We start from the raw sequence: 25977 nt of genomic DNA, 5'->3' as shown, positions 1-25977 counted from the left end.
AATTACACTTAGAATTGATTTACCTTGTGGTAGGTATCAATTGGGTTTATAGACTCGATTTGCACCATGCATTCCATGAGTTTTATCCTAGGTGCGAATCGAGCCTCCAGACCTAATCGACACCAACACTTAGTAATCTTTCTAAGTGTAAAAATATTAATAGGTACAAATGTTCTAAGTAATAAGAAAAGTCTTATTCTTAGAGGACCTTTGAAGATAATATTTTCAGTCTTCTTGTTCCAGTGAAGATATTTTTCTCATGAAGGTGTTTTTAGCTAACTTAGGAGATTTTTTTCAAACATGTTGCAGTCATAACTACCAGATGACTTCACCTTCTCCAAGTTAAAAAAAAGATGAAGTTTAAAAAGCAATATCCTCATCCTACCTTTCCACAGTCTTGAGTGGCCTCTAATATCGATCATATCAAGGATACAAAAATTGGTCACGTAGAATTGGAAGAGTTTCTTAAAAGGGTTGAGAATCCTCCAAACTACTTTTTGATGGAACCCACTATCAATAGTGGTATACATCAAGTTGCAAACTTTCTCATGTTAGTTCATATTCCCAAATTCATAGTTGTAGTGGCGAAACCATTTTGATCCAGTTAGTAGAAGTGTCAAATATGTTGATGGGAACAATGTGTTGGTTTTGGATGAAGATTTCTTTGATACATTATTCAAATGCCCAAATATAGATTCTTTTGCTAACCTAGATATGGAATCACCTGAATTTTATTATGAGAAGAATTATGATAGGCACAAGAAGAATATTAATGACAATTGATTAAAAAATCTTAGGCCAACCATTGCTAGATGGCCCAAGACTTTTCACAGGATTGATTTCATAAAAGAAGTGAATGACCTAATCACTGTTCTTAGCAAGGTAAAAGGTCTGCCAACTTTAGATACATGTTATGAATGGATGTATCAGTACATTCATTTCATAAGGCAAAATAATAAAACAATCTTTTGGGGAAGGTAAATAAGTGATGTACTTTGTGATCAACTTACCAAGGTTTCTACTACCCTAAAATTCTACATGACATCATACTTGGTATATTTTGCAGCAGCCATGAGAAAGTTTCTAGGTCTATCCCTGTTTGGAAGTAATACCAAGAATTGAATTTGAAGCAAAGTCAATTTTATTTTAGAAGAATCAATGATGCTTTCTTTGGTCACTTCTATTTTTTGACAAAAGTTTAAAAGACAAAAGAGTTTTAGATCAAGCCTGGGAAATAGTTAATAAGTATGGATGCATGTAACTCCAATTTCCCACCTTCACTTATCTAAGAGTTGGTTGTTTTGATGAACAACCATTCATTCTTCCTAGGTATCCATTTGAAAATATTGTTTTGATGGACTTATCACAACCAATGATATATGTTCATGAGATACAGTCTAGTTCGCATAGGCCAGGATTCAAATTCTCTTTGTCCATTGGTAGATATTCAAAAAATTCAGTTTTCAAAGCTAGAGCCATGGATGAAGAGATGAGAAGAGTCACAGTGAGGATTTTGATTATAGAAGTATGAAAAACAAGTTGAAAAGATCATATACTCGTCTATGGGATTGGGGATATTTGGATAGATTTTTGAACAAATAGAGAGATTAGAAAACTTGACTACTACCGTCTTACCAAGGAGCAAATAATTAATCTCAATTTGGTCGATGTACCTAAAGATCTTCATGATGATGGAAATATTCTTGACCTTGTATATGAGGCTAAGAAAATTGAAAGTGCTCACCTTCCTTTGATCCAATGGTCACAAGAGGAAGTTGTTTCTATAAAAACCCAGTTTCAAAAGATTCTTGAAAATATTAATGTGTGGCTCTCCTCAAAAGGCATTCAACTTAAAGAGTTCACTACAGGTTCAAAAGAAGACATTGCAGGGCCTATTGGGAAGTGTTTATGGTAAAACTAAAAACAACAATATTGAAAGGCTAAATGAATTCAACCACAAAACCCTAGCCTAACAACAACAAAGATCCACCATAACATATGAAGATTACCTAAGACAATGCAAATCAAATAAAATCAGAAAGATTATAAAATCACATGTCCAATAGGGTTTGGATCTCCATTCTTCCTATCTCCATTGATCTTGCTTGATATATTTGCTCTCAGATTTTATGTGTGCACAAGAGCTCAACAAAGAATAGAAATGTGGTTGATAGCTAGATAGCATATGAAAGTTCGAATGCTAGAAGGCTTCAAAGATTGATTGGGTTGATAATGAAGGAGCATTTCCTTATATAGAAGACACTATAAGAAATGGAGGAATAAGATTGAGAGGTGTAAAAGATAAATGGTCGGCTAAGATTAGAGGGTAGGTAGAGGAAATAAGAAAATAATGAGAGGGTAGGTAGTGTAGGAATTAAGAGATGAATGACATGTGTCATGGGTAGAAAAGGCTGAATGAATTAATTAATTAAATAAAGATTTATTTAATTAATAGAAAAAGTGTGATCAATTAAATAAATAAGATATTTATTTAATTTAGGAAAATGATAATTTAAATAAATAAAAGTATTTATTTAAATGAGAAATAAGGCTATAAGAGGATAAATGAATTAATTAAATAAATAAAGATTTATTTAATTAATAGAAGAATTAAGCTTAAATAATTAAATAAATAAAATATTTATTTAATTAGACAAGATAATTTTAGGTGTCTACATTTTGCCCCTCTTTGAGACAACGTAGCTTGTCGCGTTGTTTCAAAAAAGATAAGATAAATTGATACAAAGTTTCCCCAAGATGGGAATGATATGCCCCCTCGAGAGATTGGATGAAAATATCTGAAAAGGTCACAAACAATCTCTCGATAAGAAAGAATGGCTGGAAAGGATTGACCAGATACGATAGAGTGACAGAGTAATGGGATAAAGAAGACTGACACGAGAGACTAGGGCTAGGGTAGTCTATAAGATAGATTACGAAAGAAAACATCCTCATTGTCATCCACACACCTAAGAGATTAGAGTGCAGAGAGAGAAAAGAGCGATCGACAGTGATGGCATTGGTGCATTTATGTCCCACCGGGCATGCCAAAATGTTTATGGTAAAAATGGAAACAACAATATTGAAAGGTTAAATGAATTCAACCACAAAATCCTAGCCTAACAACAACAAAGATCCACCATAACATATGAATATTACCTAAGACAATTCAAACCAAATAAAATTACAAAGATTATACCATCACATGTCCAATAGGGTTTGGATCTCCATTCTTCCTATCTCCATTGATCTTGCTTGATATATTTGCTCTCAGATTTTATGTGTGCACAAGAGCTCAACAAAGAACGAAAATATGGTTGATAGCTAGATCGCATATGAAAGTTCGAATGCTAGAAGGCTTCAAAGATCGATTAGGGTTGATAATGAAGGAAGCATCTCCTTATATAGAAGACACTATAAGAAATGGAGGGATAAGATTGAGAGGTGTAAAAGATAAATGGTCGGCTAAGATTAGATGGTAGGTAGAGGAAATAAGAAAATAATGAGAGGGTAGGTAGCGTAGGAATTAAGAGATGAATGACATGTGTCATGGGTAGAAAAGGCTTAATGAATTAATTAAATAAATAAAGATTTAATTAATAGAAGAAGTGTGATCAATTAAATAAATAAGATATTTATTTAATTTAGGAAAATGATAATTTAAATAAATAAAAAATTTTATTTAAATGAGGAATAAGGCTAGAAGAGGATAAATGAATTAATTAAATAAATAAAGATTTATTTAATCAATAGAAGAATTAAGCTTAAATAATTAAATAAATAAAATATTTATTTAATTAGACAAGACAATTTTAGGTGTCTACATTTTGCCCCTCTTTGAGACAATGCAGCTTGTCGTGTTGTTTCAAAGAAGATAAGATAAATTGATACAAAGTTGCCCCAAGATGGGAATGATATGCCCCCTCGAGAGATTGGATGAAAATATCTGAAAAGGTCACAGACAATCTCTCGATAAGAAAGAAAGGCTAGAAAGGACTGACCAGATAGGATAGAGTGACAAAGTCATAGGATAAAGAAGACTGACATGGGAGACTAGGGCTAGGGTGGTCTATAAGATAGACTATGAGGGAAACCATTCTCATTGTCATCCACACACCTAAGAGATCATAGTGCAGAGAGAGAAAAGAGCAGTCAACAATGATGGCATTGGTGCATTTATGTCCCACCGTGCGTGCCAAAATATTTATGGTAAAAATGGAAACAACAATATTGAAAGGCTAAATGAATTCAACCATAAAACCATAGCCTAACAACAACAAAGATCCACCATAACATATGAAGATTACCTAAGACAATGCAAACCAAATAAAATCAGAAAGATTATACCATCACATTTCCTATAAGGTTTGGATCTCCATTCTTCCTATCTCCATTGATCTTGCTTGATATATTTGCTCTCAGATTTTATGTGTGCACAAGAGCTCAACAAAGAACGAAAATGTGGTTGATAGCTAGATCACATATGAAAGTTTGAATGCTAGAAGGCTTCAAAGATCGATTAGGGTTGATAATGAAGGAAGCATCTCCTTATATAGAAGACATTATAAGAAATGGAGGGATAAGATTGAGAGGTGTAAAAGATAAATGGTCAGCTAAGATTAGAGGGTAGGTAGAGGAAATAAGAAAATAATGAGAGGGTAGGTAGTGTAGGAATTAAGAGATGAATGACATGTGTCATGGGTAGAAAGGACTTAATGAATTAATTAAATAAATAAAGATTTATTTAATTAATAGAAGAAGTGTGATCAATTAAATAAAGAAGATATTTATTTAATTTAGGAAAATGATAATTTAAATAAATAAAAGTATTTATTTAAATGAGAAATAAGGCTATAAGAGGATAAATGAATTAATTAAATAAATAAAGATTTAATTAATTAATAGAAGAATTAGGCTTAAATAATTAAATAAATAAAATATTTATTTAATTAGATAGGACAATTTTAGGTGTCTACAGGAAGAAATGAAAGTTAAGGACAAAAAATAGACAAGACCCCAATGCCTCAACTGCTGCTCTGAGATTTAAATTCGCAGTGAGAAAAGGTAAAGGAAAGGAGCAAGTTGAACCATTTTCTCTGAGTGCTCAGGAAGAGAAAGAGTTGGAAGTTTTAGGTGAACACTTTGATTATGAGCCACTTGATGAAGAATTTGATTTTGAAAGCTTGCCAAAAACTTCAAAGTATGGAGAGGTAAAAAAGATTCAAGAACAAATTTTCCAAGCACCTAATTTGGTAATAGTACTTCATCTTTGTAGGTTTCTATTCCTACCTCTGTGCTGTTTGGGTCTACAGTTTCATAAGTATCAACAATTTCTATTATTGAGTCAATACCAGTTGGAACTACTCCTAGTAATGTTATCCAAGTGTCTACAAATGAGTCTACACTAGAAACTACTCAAGATAACATTATTAATGTTTTCTCTTCTCTACCAGAAGTAACCTTTGACATGTTAGGTGGTTTTGATAAATTATTGGTAGAAACTGGTACCAAGCCCAATGAGTGGTTTATTAAAAATCCCCCAACTATTGTTGTTACCTCCTCTACTTCACCTATAGTGACAACTATTGCTCAGGGTCAAGGGATTACTTCTCAAACATTGGTTTCTAGTTCTAAGAACGTTTCTGCACTTTGGCCATGGTTAGTCTCAAATACTCCCAAAAGAAAGAAAGAAACAATTTCTCTTGATGAATTAGATTTTGGTCAATTAGTTCATGTTAAGCCAAAGACTACCAAGAAGGCCAAAACTGTCTCAAGAGTGAAAATTGATTAGGCAAGAATAAATATGTTGAAGTTGTAGAATCCCATTTGGATAAGAATGAGGATGAAGTTCAAGCAAAGGATTACATTGTAAGAAGAATAGATATTGGCAAACAAACCCATGATGGTGCCAAGCAGGATGCTCAAGTGGCCTTCCAATCCCTCATTGTCAGATATGATGAGGAGAAAGTTAAGAAAGGTAAGCTCAAGGCTCAAGTAGAATGGCTTACAAATGTTTTAATCAAAATCCTTAAGTCTACTAAGATAGTTGAGCTAGTAACTTCTGTAGATGCCTAAAATAAATTAAATTAATATTTAGTTAATTTATGCCTTTCCACATAATTAATTTAGTTAATTGTGTTAGTCCTCTTCCTCTTAAAATTGATTAAATCTTATTTAATCAATTTTATCATTATAACCTTATAATTAATTTATCAAAAAAATTAATTATTTCCCATTCTTCTAAAAAATCATTTCAAATATAATTTATTTCTTCTAAACCCTACTTAATTAATTTTAATTAACTAAGCTAATCATGTGATTCCTACAAATCACTTTTCTAATCCTATCATCTAGACTAATTAATCACTTCCTAATCATGCTTATCATTATCCTCCAATTTTAAATTCATCCACTCATTCTCTCTCATGTCATATCCTCCTAACTTTCCCACTTGCACTCCTAATCCTCATTAAGCGACCTAATCACCTCTCTTAATCATTTGCACATTCCTAATCCCCATGATTAGTAATGAGTCAACTCTTGGCCATAAATGGTTTTCCCATCTCATCCTCCAATCTTGAATGATACCCAATTTGATCCTTTCAAAGAAATTCAAATTATTTTGAATCTCCCTATGCATCCTCTTTCCAAGGAATTTTTAATTCCTTTTCTCATTTAGTCTTCCCACACATTTCTTATTTTGGAATTTTTGATTCCTCCTCCCTTCCCCCAAATAATTTTTTATTCCTTTTCTCTTCCCAATGTACTTGGGGAACTCTTCCCTATGTACCTCAAGAGGTGTGGAGACAAGAAATGCCTTGGTTCTCCCACTTTGTCCTCTCAATCCTCTCCCACTCTTTCTTTCAATCCTAAACCTTCATTCTAGATCAATCTTGGCCCTCCATTTTGGCCTCTTCAAATCTATAAATTAGAGTCTCCTCTCCACACAAATCATCCACTTCTCATCCAATCTTATGTTGTCCATTTGAGCTTAGAATTAATCCTTAGCATCATCACTATAGGCATATTCATCCACACTTAGTCATTCTAATCCATCCATCAGGGAACTTATCCCCATTGTTGTTGTGTAGTGGAGATAAATCCACAATCCACCATCAAAAGAGAAAATCAAGTGGAACAACAAGGGTGCCTCTACTTCATCAATCTCAATCCGAGGAGCAAGAGAAGATCATTGTGAAGGTATAAATGGTTTTATTTCATGCATGATCAAATGCTTTATGTTTATTTGATTTCAAATTAACCATAATTCCTCACATTTGTTTTCCCTTGGTTCAACTTTAGCTATTGAAAAAGTAGCCATCGAGAAAGCTAAGGGACTCACCTCAAGGGGCACCACAGTAGGTGAGTGGATGGACATAATACAAAGTCAAGGAACACATCTTCTAAGTTCAACAATTAGGTTGATTGACAACATTCAAAGTGTTGAATATAAATTTGATACATTACTTGATGCTTTAACAAAAGGGATTGAAACACACAAGAAAAACTTTGAAGCCTGGCTCAAGTTGAGAGATTTTACTTTGGATGTTATAGTTGACAATGATATTGTTCCTTCTAGAAAATTCTATTTTCACCATAAGGAACTTCTTAAATATAGAATGGAATTTTTGGAGGAGTTAGTTGAAAATATAAAAAAGGCTACAAACACAAGTGAAAATACTAGCAAAGAAATCTTAGCCAAGATCACATAATTTCCTTGTAAAATGTTCAATGAAGAAAACAATCTATTGCCCCTAGATTTATTTATTTCGGTTTTTAGTTTGTTCATCCAGGTTGAAGTAGAGTAAAGTGATTTCTCACTTTCCTCACTTGACAAGTTGATAAAAAATTTAGTCCATTCTGGATAATATGGAAGCTCTCTTGAAGAAGTCTAAGAAGGAATGCACTCTATTGGAAAATTCAGATACCAGAATACAAGTTGTCTTCAGCTATGAGGATGAACTTGATGATGCAGAGATCCAAGCTTCTCTATGAAAGTATGAAGAATTTCTAAAGAAAGATGGAGATGACTAGATACAAAATAGAGCTCAAACAATTTAGACATTTTTATGCATTCTTAGACTAGTGTCATTTTGTAGTTTCAATTGACATTTCAAGTGTCATTTTACATAATAGTTTTGCATTTAGGAGTGTATATGTCCTATGTTAAATCAAACTCTTTCTTTGACTTAGTCTTATTTAGTTGCAATTGCCCTATTTTTGCTCATTACACCTCATCTATATATATGAGGGTGCTCTTTGTAATTCATACCTTTCATTTTATGCAACAAAACTCTATCAAAGTGAAAAGCAAAGTGAGACTTTGTGTTCAAATTGGGATTTTGCGAGCTCAATCAAAATAAGAAGACAAATTTTAGCTTTCAAACTTTATGTTGAAATCATCTTTGTTTATGATTTAGATTTTCTTATGTCATTTATGCCATATTCTTAGTGAGATTGAGTTGTGTAGTGTGAATTGTGTGATATTGAAGAGTAGTTCAAATTTGCTAAGTAGACTTTGTGTTACTTTATGAATTTGAAAGTAGGACTTGCGTGTGGATAACCATTCAAAGACTTTGTGCTTTTTTTTGTTGTTCCTGGACAAATTAATAAATTGTATGCAAGTAGCAATATAAAGACTTTGTGATTTATTTGTTATTTGGAAAAATATTGGTTAAAAGAGTTATTTGTAAAGAGGTTGATAGGATAGTAGTAAGAATAAGACATTGAGTTTCTTTTCTATTTTCTTGTCCCATAAATCGATTTCAAAAAAAAGAAGCAATAAGAGGCTTATGGACACTTTTCTTCCAATTAGTTTAGATTTTTGAATTATTGTAAGTGAGAATTATTTTTCAGTCTTAAGAAAGAAATCCATTCTAGATAGAGAACTAAGAAAATATTTAGTCTGAAAAAAGAGAGTGAAGTAATTGTATCATCTAGGATTAGTTTTAAGTTATAAGGTAGAATAAAATTAGATATAGATTGCAGTAGAAAGGGGGAGTCTTCTCTTATAAATAAGAGAGACCGTATCTTGCCTTCTAAGAGATATTGTCTTGCATGCTATGGTGAAACCCACATTTTGTAAACCTTCTTTAGTTTACAAAATTTTTACTCAACAAAATACTAACACACAAAATGATGCAATCGACACTACTAAAATGCACAATGCACTTGGGCCACCTCGGAGGTTCCCTTGACTCTCCAAGCCTTAACAACAAATTTAATGCACTCAAACTACCCCTCCAGTGTTCCAAAAACCTCGTCAAACACCTGCCCTAGACTAGGGAATGCATAGTGGACCTTAGTTCCAAACCAAGGCACAAGCATGCCAGAAGGATGTTAGTGCACTGTGCCAAACTGCTCTAGGTGAATTGGCATCCTCTGATCTCATTGGTATCCTGACTAGTGGGAGAACCAAAGCTAGGGATCAGTCCCCTAGACACCAAGAATTTTTGGATTAGACTAAAGGCCCTAGAAACACTTGAGGAACATGAAAATACTAAGAAGGTGCATGGACGAGGTATGAAAAACCACTCCCTTTGACACTAGGAACCACCAATGTAAAAGGGAGAGGATGGGGAGAGAGATAACCATCTCCACAAGACCTGAAACTCCTGCCTTAAGCTAAAAAAGAACAAGGACCAAAATCTACGCCACTTGTACACTAATGGAATACTTTACAAGACACTTTGGGTACCTCAAATGGGCCTGAAACTACACTAAATGACTCAAATCACCATAAGGAGGTATGAAAACCTTGAGGGGAATACAACACCCTCCAATTCAAATCATGACACAATTATGTTCATTTTAAACCCCAAGGAAAGATTCCTACCCATTAACCATAATGTTGCATTGCAATGGAAGGAAATAATGCATGACTTATCGTGTTGAATACCATTAATACATGCAAAGATACATTGATCTATGTCAATATTAGTTGATTATAATATCAATCATGGAGAAGGTTTAATATACATATACATCATTACATTGCGTTATATTCAAACATCCATAAATTAACATTACAAGAGTGGGAAATAACTTAGAAGCATATGAGAGAAGAAGAGTAGAATGAAATTGAAGCCGAATCCAATGCCAAGATCTTTGATCCCTAGTGATGGTTATACATGCCACCTAATTGCATTTAACTGGAAAGGTCTACTCCCTATAGGATAGGAGATAGTCACATGGCCCATACACTCAAAGAATGAATGTACAAGGGGATATATGATTACACAAACACCACACATGAAGTGTATACATCATACATTATCAAATGATAAACATCCCTAATGAGCATAAATACCATATATATTGATTACAAATAAATACATACATGAGAATAGATAAAACACTCATACAAGTATGTAGAATATGACAAACATTCAAACATATAATTGTATGACATATGAGCACAAGATATCACATAACATATAAGGCCAATTATGTAAGGTAATCATATGATACTCAATTAATCCACACCAATAGGAAAGGCATGGACATATTCTAGGTGCTGCTCAATCTAAAGGGTTAGATATTAGAGAGAAAGAGCAAGAAGTGTCATTGTATATCTTGAAGGCATGGCTCATGTGGAACTGAGTAGTCCTCTCGTATAAATGAGGAAACAATCTTACCAGATCAATGCCCCATGGATGGCCAAGTCTTCCCAACTCATCCTTAGTCTTTACGAGTACTCAAGGCATGAGAGGGGCATCCGCTTTGTCTTGGTTCATTATTAGTTTTCACTTATTAACAAAATGTCCCAATGGGTAATCCTAGTGGCCCCTTTGTGCTCTAACCCCCATTGAATTCCAGTCCCATCATTGACTTTGATACCTACCCCAAGCTCATCACATTCCAACAAATGTGGAAAATAAAACTCAATTCCAAAACCAAAATAATGCAAAATTCACACAAGAAGATTACTATTCCATATATGCACAAATCACTCATTTCTCAAAATCAACATGAATAAGATCCAAAATGATCCAAATGCAATTTTTCATACAAAATTTCCATCATTCCACATTATAATATAACATCAAATGTCATAAATTCCATTTTTAAAACAACTTAATTTTCCCAAAATATAGGAAATAGTGGTTTCCACCATTAAAACAAGAACACTAAATTTTCAAAATTCTAAATTCTAAAGATACCCTTTTGATTCCTACGTACCCAACACTAGGTTTTCACATTCAATTTCACAATTTTCCTATTCAATTGAAATTTTGACATGCTAACTTTTAAAAATATTGTTTTCCCAATTCTTTTCACAACAATTCAAATATATAGTGAAATGAATTGGTTTGTATAAGAAAAAAGTTTCTTTTGATTCAATGATTCAAATACAAGCAACCAAAATTGAAAAGATTAATCAAATAGAAAGTTATGAGGTTCTTACTTCACACTTTCACAAAAAATGAAAAGATAAAAATATCCAAAAACTCACAATGAAATCTCAAATCCATGGAGAAACAAGATCTTAACCAAACCAAAATCTAAGTGTAGGAGGGTTTGAGCACTCCACACCAAAATAGAGTAAGAGTTGAAAATGAGGTGATTTTCTCTAATAATAGCTTTTTACTTAAAAAAAATAAATCATATTTCTAATTCCTAGTTTCACCAAATTACCCTAATTATGCAATTACCATTAAAATGAATACACATAAGACACATTTTCATCTTTAAATAGTAAATTGCAATTAAAACTATAAAAATCCAATTCCCATTTAAATCGACAATAAAATGCAATTAAACACATAAGCACAAACACTCTTTACGGGTCGACCATGAGGGATATTAGTTTTTCTAGACATTACCAACTACAATAATTGGGGTATATACTAGTGAACACATGAAAAATTTCACTTGATTAAGTACAATGGGTAAGGTTTAGTGACAATTTGGCTAGTGTGCTACTCAGATTTAACCATCGCTAGGGTATGCTCAAACTTATGGAGACAAGTGGAGTTGATACCTAGTACCTACATTAGTCAACAAACATCAAGGGTACCTGTGCATATATACAATAGTTGAAGTGCATATAATTTCCCAAATGAGATAAAGTATCGCAAATATAACTTAGTTTCATCTTAATAACTAATCGTATTAACATTACATTTTAACATCAATGTTAGTATCTCATCCATAGTAAGCCAAATCACATTATTATTCTATCTCAACATACATTTTAATATCAAAAACACATTATTTTTATTTAATCAATATATTGGCATCATTACTTTTAACATAATAAACTCAAGTGAATGACACAATATATTAAGCTCATGGAATATCATTAGGCGAGAAAACATCAAGGGCTGTAGCTATTCTAGCCCCAAAATGACATGCCATGCCATGATGCAGCTCCAAAATTGCATGCCCTCGCATGATACCATGAGACCCATGTTTGGGACCCACCATTGGGATTTTGATGATGTGGAGTAATATTGCCATTTTGCGGTTGATGGAAACCATTTGCATGCAACTAACATTTTCTGGCTGCTCTCACGGTCATGGCAAGCTGGAACAATAGATAACAACGCGAGAATTCCAAATTTAAATTCCTTTCCTGCTCAACCTATTTCAAATTTTTTTTCCGCTCAACCTATTTCAAAAATATTTCTCCCATTTGTGATGCAAGCCGCATCAGTGAAAGGAAAGCCATGAGAGAAAGGAAAACCAGTATACAAAGATGCAACTTTACTGTCACCAATCAGTTGCCTCAGATTCAGGTATTATCTCATCATTCTTCAACTTATCACATTTTATAAAGATATTGGAAATGATAATTGTAGGGGATTATATGTTTGTAGAGAAAATGGGTGATGTGTAGAAAATGGCTCCTTCCTTAGAATTTGCAAGGGATGCAGTTGTTGTTGCCAATACACAAATCGATTGGAAAGAGACTGTCGATGCTCATATTTTCAAGGCTGATCTACCAGGTAGAAATTTCGTTAGGAGATTTTCCTCGATCTTTATTTCTAATCTTATATTTTGGTCGTTGCACTTGCATTTGTGTTGATAGGGTTTAACTTTTTTATTAATTATCAGGTCTGAAGAAAGTGTGGGTAAAAATAGAGGTGGAAGATGGAAGAATTTTGCAGATAAGCAGAGAATGCAGTAAAGAAGAGGAGCAAAATAAAGCTGATTTATAATAGTATTACTCCCAAGACTCGAAACTTATTCTACATTTATTCTACCGATGAAAGTGGGGTGAAATCTTGTCCATTCAATTTTACACACTTCTTTGAATTTATGGCGTTTAATGAAGTTATGTAAATGTGTGATGTTTATTAAAGTTCTTTAAATTTTTGTTCTTGTTCAAAGTCTATTGGATAGTACAATGAATACCGTTTATTAAATTTCTCCAAATTCCCGCACTTGTTCAAAGTCTATCGGATAATACAATGAATACCGTTTAATGAAGTTATGCAAATTTGTGGTGTTTATTAAAGTTTTGTAAATTTCCGCACTTGTTCAAAGTCTATCAGACTATACCATGAATAATGTTTGTTTGACGACTTTGCTCATTTTCATTGACCCAAAAAATCACAAGTCCTTTTTCGCGACTCATTCACTTAGAATTATAGGGAGAAAGTATTGGCTTCTCAAATCATTAGCCATTTATAATTATCTCATCTTTAATGTTTGTTTGCTTTGTCAATTTTCCTTCCCATAAAATTTCAACACCCTTTTGCTCGCCTTCTCTTTTGACATTTTAGTTTGAATAATTTATTGTCAGTGTAATAAAATAAAATCACTACAAATTTTTGATGAAAAGAGTTGTTTTAATGAAATATAAAGTATTTAAATTATGAAAATTACAGGCCTTAAAAATATTTGAAAATCTTGATGTATATTAGTTGCTATATTTTGTGAAATATGTATATAAGATTAGGGAATTAGGTTTTTTTTAATAATAATTTAGCTGTTAGTTATGATTTTAGCGTAAATGTTATTAAAAAAATTACATAATAAATATATCATATAGAAATTTGAAGAGGCTTTCTTTTTAAAGATAGTGATAACATATTTGGTAATATGTTTAATATATTTATCTTAAATTTTGTGATTTCTTTTTCTATTGAATGTTTGCAAAAATGTTACAACAATTGTTATGCAATTAAACAACCTACTTCATTTTATAAATAGCTTAAAAAAAAAATATATATATTTTATTTGTTAAATTTTGTGAAAGTCTGAAATTAGATTAAAGAAATTTGAGTGTTTTAATAAATTTTAAATATTTATAACAACTAGAATATATTTTAAAAACTTTATAACAAATAAAATATATTTTGTATGAGGAAATTTAGAGAAAGTTTAATTTGAATTAAAAAATAAAATGATTTTATTTAATGTCTTTGCTAAAATTATATTGTATAAATGTTACAATTAATATGATTTAATTAATATAATTTAAAATTGTATCAAATTTTCTCTTAAATGAATTTTGTGTTGAAATGATCTTTAAATTTTAGAAATTATTAAATTTTAGAAATTAAATTTTGACCTCTAAACAAATACGTAGATGATGGGTGGAATAAGGTGTGTTTGTCTTGAGCTTAACCTTGATGTCCTCTTCTACTTGACCTTAAACACAATTAAAATGCTTCAACATGACCAATGACGAATTGTGATTAATTAGAAGGTGATTGACTTGAGATTCAGGAGAAACTATACTGTTTTAGCAAGAGGGCCAAATACATGCCAAGTCATTTTGGTGCTAAAAAATTCAACTTAAAATTGTGAACTAATATTAGGAAGTTAAAGAATGACTAAAGAAGGGTGTAACACCCCTTTGTTTTCTAGTTTGTATAAAAAAAAGATAAACATTGAGCATTATAATATGTCATTGTATTAAGCGCAATGAAGAAAATTAGTCTCTTCTATGAGAGTTTAACTTCTTGCTACATGCTCAACAAATAAAGTATTACCCAACAATCTGCTTTATCTCCTGTTTAAAGACTTATAATTGAAAATATCAACTTATACAATATTTCTATTTTTGTGGGACACTAGTGTGCTATGCATATGTCAATTAAGTCACACATTTTTATGGGATGCTAGTGTGCCACATAGACATAAGCACATGGTGATTTCATCTAGGAATATTGTTAGGATAACCGGTGAACAACTGAGAGGGCGGGGGGTGAATCAGTTGTTAACATATCATGTCAATCAAACCACTTAATAACCTTTAATCGGAGCACATAAACATTGAATATCGGAATAGCAGAAACAAATACCGGTAAGCAATAAAACTTAAGAATGAAACAAAGAATTAACACAATGCAACCATACCACATAACACCATGATTTGTACGTGGAAAACCCAAAAAGGGAAAAACCACGGTGGGAAGCCTACCCACAGTCAGATGATACTTTTGCAGAAAGTATGTGATACAATTAGGGGCCTGCACATGCAGGAAGGCACACTACCTAGAGCGTACTGCTCATTACAAAAGAGTCTCACTGACTATAGAGAGGTTATAACCACCTCAAGATAAATGGACAACAATCCAGAATAATGAACTGCTAGAGATAACATCTACCATGCCTGATTACAGTCCTGATTAAGCTCAATACTAGAGGCCTTTGACCTCTTCCTTCAACCCAATTCGATCACCTATGATTGACCAAATCTCCTTCGCATATGATATTGCATTCCACGACCACGAACATTCCATTTCCATTCCCATACCATACCCATGATCTACAATGAGATCTTACATCAATTTATGCAAACCTTAAGGCCTAAACCAATTAGGCCGGCCACCTAAAATATATTACAATAAGATCAGTACATACATTCATATTACAATGATATGCCATGTTGGCTTAAGACCAAAACAACAATAACCATTCCATAAATCATCTCGGTAACGTGTAGAGAACATGTTAACATGATACCGGTCCATAACCTAGATAGGCACCAGACCTAATCTAGGTCCACCACACCAAATAAATATCTTCAAACACTTGAGGCACGATCACATATCACCTTCTGAATCCTGAATTCCATCTAGAAGCCGCACCAACACCACTTATGCATTCTGTCAAAGATTCTCAGTGAAATCTTTGCCGGGTAAACCTTAAACCCATGCCAATAAGGGTTTATGATAGCATCTGATTACCTAGTTAATACCAACTGACCAAAACATGCTCTAGAAGCATGTAACACATAAAACCAAACATACTCCATTGATCCAAACATGTCGGAAGTGTCCAACAGATAGTTCCTTCTGCCGGTAACACCAGATCTTCTACCGGTAACCAAAACCTGTCTGTCAGTAACCAACCATAATATCCAGTGTTGACATCAATGACAAAACATCAAAGCAACACATAATCAATTCATCCATATTGCCAACAATCTCCCCCTTTGGCATTGATGGCAACACTAGATGTGAAAAACATCTAAGTACCAAGAAATGCCAAACAAGTCTCCCCCTGTGAAAGACAACCAACAATCTCTTGAATATCAATAACTCGCCCCCTGAGAATAATATCTCTGTAAAGTTCTGAATTTATTTTTCACATCACTATCTCTCTCCCTTTGACATCGATTCCAGAAATCTGACAAAAATATCAAAGCAAGAATGTAAGCCTTTGAATCTCAAAGCTGACTACTCCCCCTGAGTAGTAGCACCACACATTAGTGCCAGAATGAATAATATCTCTGATAATGCATGTCAGACTGATGCCAAACCACATCAATCAAGTCTCTGCTAGAGGGGCAGAAACCCCTAACCTATCTCTCAAATACTAAAATGATTCCTTAGATAGTGGTTTAGTGAATATATCTGCAATATGCTCTTTAGTGTTCACATAAACCGGTTTGGCTTCCTTTTCTTCTACCTTTTCCTTCAGAAAGTTATGTTTTATTGATATGTGTTTAGTCTTAGAGTGAAATACCAGATTCTTAGACATGTCAATAGCTGCAGAGTTATCACAATAGATAACGACCAGTTCACTACAATTTACCTTGATATCCTTCAACATTTGCTTCATCCACAAGACTTGAGTGCAATTAGTTGCTACTACAACATATTTAGCTTCTGCAGTAGATAAAGAAATGCATGACTATTTTTTTATGATCCATGAAACCAATTTCTTTCCAAGAAAGAAACCTCCACCAGAAGTTCTCTTCCTGTCATCAGTATCTCCTGCCCAATCCGAGTCTGTATATGCACATAAAGTGAAGTCACCATCTCTAGAATACCATAAGCCATATTCTGTTGTTCCTTGCCAATACCGGAATATCCTCTTTATTGCACATTCATGATTTTCTTTAGGATTACTTTGATATCTTGAAACAATACTTACTGAATTCATAATATCTAGTCTAGTATGAGTTAGATATAACAAGCCACCAATCATAGACTTGTACCTTGTCATATTTACCGGTGTAGATGTATCTTTGATAGATAATTTCTCACTAGTCACCATAGGAGTACTTACCGGTTTGGAATTATCCATACCAAACTTTTTCAACAATTCCCTCAGATACTTAGTTTGACAGATAAAAATGTCTTTGTCAGTTTGAGTAATCTGCAAACCTAAGAAAAATCTCATCTCACCAATCATGGACATTTCAAATTCATTCTTTGTATTAGTAGAGAATTCCATGCACAATTGATCTTCTCCTCCAAAAATGATATCATCAACAAATACTTCAATAATCAGAATAGCATCATCGGTAATCTTATAATATAAATTACTATCAACACTTTCTTTAGTAAAACCAAGCTTCAAAAGATATTTATCCAACCTTACATACGAAGATCTAGGAGCTTGTTTCAATCCATATAAAGCTTTCTTCAATCTGCAAACTATATCTTTATCATCTGTCAGTGAAAATCTATCAAGCTTCTCAATGTATACTTCTTCCTCAAGTTCACCATTCAAAAATGCACATTTAACATCCATTTGATAAACCTTATAGTTCTTATAAGTTGCATAGGCAAGAAATAGTCTAACAACTTCAATTTTGGCTACAAGTGCAAATGTCTAACCATAATCAATTCCTTCCACTTGAGAATATCCTTTACAAACCAGTCTAGCCTTGTTTCTTACAACTTGACCATCCTCATTTAGTTTATTCCTAAAAAACCATTTAGTTCCAATAACATTCTTATTTTTAGGCCGGGGAACTAAAGTCCAAGTCTCATTCTTTTCTATCTAATTTAATTCATCTTCCATAGCCTTTAACCAATGTTTATCTTTACAAGCTTCAATAACAAATGCTAGTTCAATTTGAGAAATAAGACATACCTCTTAATTTTGCAGTCTTCTTTTTGCCATAACTCCCTTGTTCCTATCTCCAATGATTTGATCTTCAGAATGATTTAACCTTACATACCTTAGTGTCTTCTGAACTTTAGGTTCATTGCTCTGATCATCAGTCACAGTTGAATTTTTAGATTAAATTGGTGTAACTGTCTCAGTTTCCTGTACTAGTTGAAGCATTGCCGGTTCAGTTATGATAATTTCCACTACCGGTTCCCTGTCATATGATATAAATTGATTTCTGTATTGCTCATCCACTTTCACATTAGCGGTCTCCACAATTTTCTGCAATCTTTTGTTATAACATCTATATGCTTTTCTTTGAATTGAATAACCAAGAAATATCCCTTCATCACATCTAGGATCAAACTTCCCAATTGAATCATCCCTTTTGATATAACATTTACTTCTTAAATTTCTAAAATATTTAACAGTAGGTGTATGTCCAAACCATAATTCATAAGGTGTCTTACTGGTTTCACCTTTGATGTGAACTCTGTTGAATGTGTAGACTAGTGTACTCACTGCTTCTCTCTAGTAGATGTGAGGCAATTTTGCTTCCATCATCATAGTTCTTGTTGCATCCAAAATGGTTCTATTATTTCTTTCCACTACTCCATTATGCCGAGGATTCCTAGGTGCAGATAACTGTCTCCTAATTCCATTTGTCTCACAATAACTGTTAAATTCATGAGAAGTGAACTCACCGCCTTTATCTGATCTTGGACATTTGATTTTCAATCCAGTTTCTGTTTCTACCTTAGCTTTAAAGATCTTGAATTTCTCAAAGGCTTCAAACTTCTCCCTAGGAAAATTCACCCATATCATCCTAGAATAATCATCAATAATCAACATGAAATACCTATCACCTTGAAAGCTTCTAGTCCTTGCCAGACCACATAAGTCAGTGCGAATCAAATCAAGTACATCATTATAATTATCATGTATGCTCTTAAAAAAAGTTCTAACTTGCTTTCCCAATTGACATTCCTTACATGCCAGATTATGAGGCTTCATAATCTTAGGTATATCTCTAACTGCCTTAGTTGAACTGATCTTAACAGTACAATCAAAATTAACATGACACAACCTCTTATGGCATAACCAAATCTCATCAATATGAGCAATCAAACATGTTTTATTACTAGTATTCAAGTGAAAGATATTACCTCCAGTCTGAGTACCGGTTGCAATCTCCAAATCAATTTTGTTAATGATTTTGCATTTTCTATCTTTAAACTGAAGTTGGAAACCCTTGTCCACCAATTGACCAACACTTAAAAGATTATGCTTTAAACCTTCTACATAATAGACATTATCAGTATTATGCTTGTCATCCAGAGAAATAATACCTCTACCTTTGATCATACATGCTTTGTCATCTCCAAATCTGACTTGACCGCCATTGTATTCTTGCAGGGACAATTTTTTTCTTTTATCTCCAGTCATATGATGTGAGCGTCCACTATCAATCACCCAGTCATCCTTGTCTTCAACTTTTGCTGCTAGGGCCTTTTCTTCATTCATGATAGCCGGTTTCGGTTCATCTTACTTTAAAGCATAGAACACCCATTCCTTTCCATAGTTGGATCCACTAGTAGAGTTTGCTACCGGTTCATCCTCAGAGTCATCACTTACTCCTTCCTCATCTGCTATGTAGCATTGATTACATTTCTTGAATCTATATCTATTTTGGTTAGGCTTAAATGATTTCTTAACTCTCTCTTCAAATCTTGCATTCCTTTTAGGACATCTAGATGCAAAATGACCAATCTTATTACATGCAAAACATTTAAAAGGTGCTTTTCCTTCATACTTACTTCTTGCCAGTCCTTTAGGTACTCTTCTAGCAAATACGACTTCAAGTTGTTCAAATTCTTCATCCTCTTTCCTCATATCTTCCAATTCTTTTGCATATAAGGCTTTCCAATCACTTTTGCCGGTAGATGATGATGCATGAAAAGCATGTTCAGATTTTGCAGCTCCAGAAGACCCAAAATCTTCAAGCTCAAAAGCAGATAATTTCCCAATCAGAATGTCTCTATTAACTGAAGTGTTTGCCATTGTTCTCAGTTCATTAATTGTAGTTGCCTTCATCTTGTAAGCCGGTGGAAGGGCTCTCAAGACTTTGGAAACTATTTCATCTTCACTCAAAGATCCTCCACAACATTGAATTCCTATAACAATCTCATTTACTCTTTACATAAATACAACAATTCTTTCATTATCTTCCATCTTCAAGTTTTCATACCTTACCTGGTAACCATCAAGTTTAGCAATTTTGACAGTAGGATCACCTTCATTTAGACTTTGCAATTTATCCCACATAACCTTTGTTGATGATTTATCAGTCAATCCCATGATTTGCTGATCAGTAAGTGCACACAAGAGGGCTTCTCTAGCTCTGCAATCATTTTCAATATTCTTGTCCAGGTCTGCAGAAGTAGGATTGGTAGATGCCAGATCATAAGGTGTATATCATTTCTCAGTGATCTCCCAAATATCCTTTCCAAGACATCTAAGATGAATCTCCATTCGTATTTTTTATATTCCGTAATTTTTTTCCATCAAGCTAAGGGATTTCTCTTCTGAAAATAGTTGTCGGTGGATTAGATGCCATAGGATCTACCTCAAGTGGTTAAGCTTCTGCAAAAGAGGACCAAAGCTCTGATACCAATTGTTAGGATAACCAATGAACAACTGAGAGGGGGGGGGGTGAATCAGTTGTTAATAGGTTATGTCAATCAAACCACTTAATAACCTTTAACCGAAGCACATAAACATTGAATACCGGAATAGCAGAAACAGATACCGGCAAGCAATAAAACTTAAGAATGAAACAGAGAATTAACACAATGAAACCATACCACATAACACCATGATTTTTATGTGAAAAAACCAGAAAGGGAAAAACCTTGGTGGGAAGCCTATCCACACTCAAATGATACTTCTACAGAAAGTATGTGATACAATAAGGGGCCTCCACATGCAGGAAGGCACACTGCCTAGAGCATACTGCTCATTACAAATGAGTCTCACTGACTATAGAGAGGTTATAACCACCTTAAGATAAATGATAACAATCCAGAATAATGAACTGCCAGAGATAACATCTACCATGCCTGATTACAGTCCTGGTTAAGCTCAATACCGGAGGCCTTTGACCTCTTCCTTAAACCCAATTCGATCACCTATGATCGACCAAATCTCCTTTGCATATGATATTGCATTCCACGACCATGAACATTACATTTCCATTCCCATATCATACCTATGATCTACAATGAGATCTTACATCAATTTATACAAACCTTAAGGCCTAAACAAATTAGGTCAGCCACCTAAAAGATATTACAATAAGATCATTACATACATCCATATTACAATGATATGCCATGTCATCTTAAGACCAAAACAACAATAACCAATCCATAAATCATCCCGATAACGTGTAGAGAACACGTTAACATGATACCGATCCATAACCTAGATAGGCACCGAACCTAATCTGGGTCCACCATGCCAAAGAAATGTCTTTAAATAGTTGAGGCACAATCAGGGATCACCTTCTGTATCCTGAATTCCATCTAGAAGCTGCACCAACACCACTTATGTATTCTGTGAAAGATTCTTAGTGAAAGCTCTGCCGGTTAAACCTTAAACCCATGCCGGTAAGGGTTTATGATAGCATCTGATTACCTAGTCAATACCAACTGACCAAAACATGCTCTAGAAGCATGTAACACATAAAACCAAACATACTGCATTGATCCAAACATGCCGAAAGTGTCCAACTGATAGTTCCTTCTACCGGTAACACTAGATCTTCTACCGGTAACCAAAACCTATCTGCCGGTAACCAACCATAACAACTAGTGTTGAAATCAATGACAAAACATCAAAGCAACACATAATCAATTCATCCATATTGCCAACATGAAAATGAGACTCAAAAACTATATATTGAGAATATTTTTCTACAAAATTATCATTTTCATGTTATCATAGCATAAATGCAATATTATTGTTTTTTCAAGATAAATAGGAGATTTTGTATCATGTGAAATTGTAGGGGTGTGTAATTTTGACACTACATTTTACCCACACTTTAGTGAGCATATGCATCTTATTGGATATTTCAGCTAAAGTACACTAACTTGACATTTAAAATTTTATCTAAGGATATTGTAGAAGGAGAAAATGCTCCTATCCATGTTGAGATGCCCCTATGGAGAAGATCTACAAAATAGCTGAGATATAATTCATAAACTGATATTTAATGCTATGAATTTCACTAGAAACATGTTAGTTGTAGATAAACATGTTATGAAGAGATATCATGGAGTAAGTAGATGTGAAAAAAGATTAAAGATTAAAAGATGGCTTTTGATAAGGTATGTATGGTTAGCAAGTTGTGTTATATGCTAGAGATCATATAATTATTTTGATTAGACCATGATTGTTGTGATAGTCTTGAAAATGACTATGCAAAAATGTGGTGTTCTTGATATGATTTTGGTCATTCTGAATCACTATTGCTCTCTATTTTTGCCCTTAGGGTTTAGGGTTTTCAGGTTTTTATGTTCCCGGCTGATATTTTTGTTTTAAAAACCCAAACCTTTTATAAACTCGCATTACCTTTTTTTATTTTAAGCATGAGGGTCTGTTCCATTGTCAAAAGGGGATGGTGTTCATTTCCTAGGTGTTACCTTCTACCAGCCTGTTTATGCATTTTGTATTATGGTCGGGCCTCCCTTTTTATGTTTTTGTGGGTTTTCATTTTCCCTAAGTATGACTTCAATATTTCAGTTTATATCTCCATGATTAAATACCGAGTAACTAAAGGTCTCATGAATTTGCACGTATTTCAAATAGACGAAGATGTTATGACCCAAGCGGAAAAGATGCTTGAAGGATAACGACAAGTATTGGGCAATCTTTTTAAGTTTCACATAATGAATGTGTAGATTCGATGGCCGTCATAGTCCCGCGATGAAAGATGCAAGGAGATTAAAGACCACGATAACACGAGATGATGCCACATGTCCCAGGTGAGTCAAACAAGTCCGATAGCAGGGCAATTGACAAAGCGGATACTCAGGGATGATTTAGCAATGTTTTGTCAAGTTTTAATGGGCCCATTTGCTAAGTTGCAAGGTCAATATCAGTATTGACCGATGGTGATCATTTGATATGCCATGATGGACAAATCGACGGTGGAAGCAAAAAAAGTTTTCAAAAGGAGTGATTCAGATTGTTTCATTGTTGTTTACATGGGAAAGTAAAGGCAGAAGGAAATAGGCCTATCAACATGGAATAAATAGAGACAAGTCGAGACAATTGGATGCCGATCGACTTTCAAAATGTTGATTTGAGAGGTGTTTTCTTGGGTTGAGTCGTATTAGCGGGACAAAGCTGGTATTACCTAAGGTAGCAACATCTGCAAGTTTTCATTGCCACCATAGAAAGAAATCAAGATCCTCAGAGAGATGAAAGGGATAAGGATGATTTATGAGCTGGAAGTGAGATGATCAAGGAATTGTCAACAAAATCATAGGATGCGCATTGTCACAGATTCTCACAGTGAGGCAAAAAATCAAGAAATCAAGAACAAAATCGTTCACGCAAGGTGAACTTGGTCAGAAGGCAGTGAATTGGCAGTTTGAGTTTGACGATGTTCTTGATTCGATGAATATGATTTTATGAATCCATTTGCTAGCAGGATGAGTATAAAAGAATTGGAATGATGATTTTTCCCATGCATGAACATCGCCAAGAGAGGTATTTTCATTATAAATACGACTGTGTGGTTCCTTCAATTGGTAGAAGGAAGAGAGAATTCACTATCTTCTCAGAAGGTTTTGAACAAGATAAAAATGATTTTTGAGTAGTATTGTGCCAGGAGTTACACTGAGCTCTGTGATACCAAATGGATTTCCTTTGGGAATGAGTATGCTTATAGTTGATGGAATCTTGGAAGTGGGGAGGATAGTCAATGGAGGCTTGGAATCTATTTATTTCCAGAACAAGCCCTGCATGGCACATCCTCTGCCTCCTCTCTATCACTCATTGGCAGAGAATTAGAGAAGAAGCCTCATGAAGGATTGGGAGAAGAATATGATTGGGAAGGAGTTGGCAGCCAGTCATTTCTACATCAACATGCAAGCTGCAACCCCTTCTCTTCCTTCTATGTTCCTTTAAAAGATTCTCTTTCCACTTTCTCTGATCCTGGGCATAAAGGCTTAAACTCCTCTTTTAGTGGAGGGGCGATTTTACTTCTTGTTGGGATCTAAACCCTCTTTGAGAAGGGGGAAATACTATGTAAAACATCAAGGCACATCTCATGGTCCATTTGGAAGCTTCAGGGGTGATAGTGGCATGACTCAAAGGTTTTTGTTTCTACCAAAATATAGTTGGGAATTTTGGTTCTACTTCATCATAACCGCTAGCATGGATAGTCTTTTGGGAGACTCTGAGGAATATTTTGTAACAAAGTAACAAGAGATCCTATAGGCTTGTGACAGGTGTCTCCTTTGGCCTGAAGCTTGTTTCTCCCTTTTTTCTATAAAAGGGAAATCAGGGCCATGAGATAGAGGTCAAGAAATTTGGTCCAGAAGTTTGGATCCAAATCCTTGGTCATGTATAGGAGGTCTAGGTGAAATGAGTAGGCTATAATAGAAATTTGTAGAGAAAATAAAATGGGTTTTGCGTCTTAGTTTGTTGCAGATCTTGAAGGAGTTATATGTAATATAATTTGTAATAGAAAATAGCTTATAAAATGAATGAATGTATTATCCGAATTCATTTTCTCCAATGTGTGATTTTGTTATGTTCTTGAATGAGTAAGACCAAGGGTTTTTCTCATTCGTTACATTGTTGTGATGCAAGTTTCTTCTATCTTATGCTCTGACCTAAGGGGTCGGTTAAACTATTTAGATAGGATTTGTAGACTAATGGGGCTTATATAGGGATTCTGATAAGTATTTTGGGTTGGGATAGACAGATGAGATACATTGTAAGGAAATGTTATCTTAAGATCTTTAGCTATTAGATTAAGGATTCTGTTGCATTTTCATCTTGCATTTTGCAATTTCATTTGCCTAATGGATAAGACATTGATCGCTGCATACAGTCATTTTTATATGACATTTATTTACTCATAACTCATCGAAAACTTGCTATAGCTTTGATAATATCAGAATATCTTTTCATTTTCTGTTTATGATGTTGTTTTGTCAAAAAGTCATCTCACACTCCAAAGCAGGTTGAGGATCACTGAGAGCTAGCCACTTTGTAGCATTATCCCTCTTTGTTGAGCCCCGTTTTAGGAGTGATACCATTTTCTTTGTTTTAATGTTGCCTGCAAGTGTGGTGCAAAGATTGCATAAGCATTAAGGAAACACCCTCCCGGGTTTTGCGGAGCCCGAAGTGCAGAAGGATCATCAAAAAATCCTTGTTATATTGTTGGTCCAAGTCCCTAAGTATCCTAAACGGTTTGGAGGTTGGCCTCTCCATGCATGATTCGAGGGCCCGACTTAGTTTTTGTCCTTGGGGGCAGTGCAAAAATCCCGCCAAGTGCATTTTGGGGAACCAACATGTTGCAAGTTGTGTTGTAGGACAATCATGGAGAATGTATGAAAACCAATAGTCCAGTAAGCTACCCTCTGCTAGGTGGTT

The sequence above is a fragment of the Cryptomeria japonica genome, chromosome 3, assembly GCF_030272615.1.
Source record: "Cryptomeria japonica chromosome 3, Sugi_1.0, whole genome shotgun sequence".
NCBI classification, from domain to species: domain Eukaryota; kingdom Viridiplantae; phylum Streptophyta; class Pinopsida; order Cupressales; family Cupressaceae; genus Cryptomeria; species Cryptomeria japonica.
The sequence above is the reverse complement of the archived record's forward strand: the minus strand, read 5'-3'. Positions refer to the sequence as shown.